Source organism: Cyanistes caeruleus, chromosome 3 (assembly GCF_971803275.1).
Source record: "Cyanistes caeruleus chromosome 3, bCyaCae1.hap1.1, whole genome shotgun sequence".
NCBI classification, from domain to species: domain Eukaryota; kingdom Metazoa; phylum Chordata; class Aves; order Passeriformes; family Paridae; genus Cyanistes; species Cyanistes caeruleus.
In genome coordinates, this window is record NC_141703.1 from 48029053 (window position 1) to 48031715 (window position 2663).

Consider the following 2663-nt stretch of genomic DNA (forward strand, 5'->3'; position numbering starts at 1 on the left):
CCCCCGCCGTCACCCCGGTCCCTCGGGCGGCCGCGACCCGAGAGGTTTCAGTGATGAAGCGAGGAGCCCCTGACAGGCGGTGTGTCTCCAGCCGGGCGGCACTGCTTCCCCCCCGAGGACAGAACAGTAGGATGTATAGAGTAAACTGCAGATACGGCGTGCCACCCCCATCCCGGCGATCAGAATGCGCCTTGGAGGTGGGACCCTTAGAACTCCTAAAGGTCCTCACCTCCTCAAGCAGCTAAGCGCTGGGGGCAGAGGCGAGAGAAGGGCTGAATTATCGGCCTTTCTGGCCTAAAAAGTAAGCCAGTGAATGAAGGGGATGTTTTAAAGGTACTAGGGGGTGTTGATGTCCTCAAGCCAGGGAGAAGGTCTCGCCCTACAGCACCTGCCATAGCCGTATGTTCCCGTTCCCCTGGTGGCTTCCTGCCCCGGCTGTCTGCGCTCCCTGCCTGCCCTCGCTGCCCCGAGCCAGCCCCTGCCAGCCCAGATGCTGAAGAGGCAAAGCGAGTGCCCGCTGGTATGTGGGCAGGGAGGCAGGACACCGCTTAGCCTAGAAACCCTCCACTCGGCCGCCTTTGCCACAGCTTGCACGATTTTCCTCTCTCGGTGTTTTCCTTCGGGAAACCTGATGAACTTGGCCTGACAGCATCCCGGAGAGTGGGGTTCGCGCAGAGGCGCACTGAAAAGCGCTCATGCACCCCAAAAGGAACAGATCCCACGCCTTCCTCCACGGGACGGGGACGTACTCCCGGTAATCTGCCTCCCTGCCCTGCCGGGCTCAGCCCAGGAGCACCGCGGCTCTGGGCTGCATCTCACCATGGTCGGGAACAGCAGCCTGCTCGGCTCGGGCCTTGCCCCTGGAGCTGCGATGGGAGCTTTTCAGCAACTTTGGCGAAAAACCGTGATGTCTCTCACTTCCTTACTCCTCCCCATCCCTTTCTCAGGAGGGTTTTCCTTTACAATGGATGGTAGCTGAGAAGTAACTAGAATAATTCATGGCAAAAAAAAAAAAAAAAAAAAAAAAAAAGTCAATAAATTCACATAAAGTATGATTTGTGGATTCTGATACAATGATTTCGATAAATAAGGAGATCCCAATCCCAGTTTCAAGTTCACCCCCTTCAGAGATGAAGTTGCATTTCGCCACCCCAGGGGACACGGTAATGGATGGAGACCTGGCTCCCTCTCGCACAAGTAATTGGCAGACGTTCCCTCCTTCTCCCTCGACTGGCTGGGGAGCTAGGGAAAGGCTTATGAAGACAAATGTGACTTCGCTTGGGGTTGTGGTGTGTGCTGTTGTGTGCGCGTGTGTGTTTTCCTGCATGACCTTTCGGCTGTGTTTATGCGCATAAATAAGAGGCGTTCAGGAGAAACAGAACAATTCCGATGCACTCCCAGGCTGTCACATCCCTGATCCAAACACCCCGCTGCCTCTCCCCTGCTTGCCTGCAGCCCTGCTGAAACAAACAAGGCAGCATCTGATCGGTCACCGAGGGACGGCTCCAGCGTGCCACAAGGGACAGGATTCACCTTGGGCCGTTCGCTATGGATTCGTATTAATCTCAAAGGCACAGTAGCAGATTCACTCCTTGCACAGTTTTGCCTCCGACTTCATAAGCAACTACAAGAAAAAATAGAATCTACACTGAAACGGGACAGAAATCCCCAATCACTCATAATACCAACAGTGTCACTCCTTAACTGTTTGATTTAAAGGCAAGAGGGAAGGAAGGAAGGAAGGAAGGAAGGAAGGAAGGAAGGAAGGAAGGAAGGAAGGAAGGAAGGAAGGAAGGAAGGAAGGAAGGAAGGAAGGAAGGAAGGAAGGAAGGAAGGAAGGAAGGAAGGAAGGAAGGAAGGAAGGAAGGAAGGAAGGAAGGAAGGAAGGAAGGAAGGAAGGAAGGAAGGAAGGAAGGAAGGAAGGAAGGAAGGAAGGAAGGAAGGAAGGAAGGAAGGAAGGAAGGAAGGAAGGAAGGAAGGAAGGAAGGAAGGAAGGAAGGAAGGAAGGAAGGAAGGAAGGAAGGAAGGAAGGAAGGAAGGAAGGAAGGAAGGAAGGAAGGAAGGAAGGAAGGAAGGAAGGAAGGAAGGAAGGAAGGAAGGAAGGAAGGAAGGAAGGAAGGAAGGAAGGAAGGAAGGAAGGAAGGAAGGAAGGAAGGAAGGAAGGAAGGAAGGAAGGAAGGAAGGAAGGAAGGAAGGAAGGAAGGAAGGAAGGAAGGAAGGAAGGAAGGAAGGAAGGAAGGAAGGAAGGAAGGAAGGAAGGAAGGAAGGAAGGAAGGAAGGAAGGAAGGAAGGAAGGAAGGAAGGGACTGTTTGTAATTTTTTTTCTTGTTCAGGCCATGCCAGTGCATCCTGGGTTTTCCCACGGCGCAGGAGTCGAGGCTGGGCAGCAGGAGGAGATGCAGGGTGTCACCTCGGCGGCGCTGCCCGTGCAGAGCGCACACGCACACACAACGCCCCGCGTGGGCGCAGCGGCTGTCACCCGCGGCGCCTGGCATATACGTGCAATAAAACTACACGGGGTGGGGGGAAATTGAATTACAGGGAAAACAATAGCCTCTGAATGGTTCAAACAAATGTCTGCCGCCGTTGGTCTTCTCCAGGAGCCGGTGTACAATTCGCGGCAGGAGCGGGGAGCGGCCGGAGGACGGCCCTTTCGTTGGCAG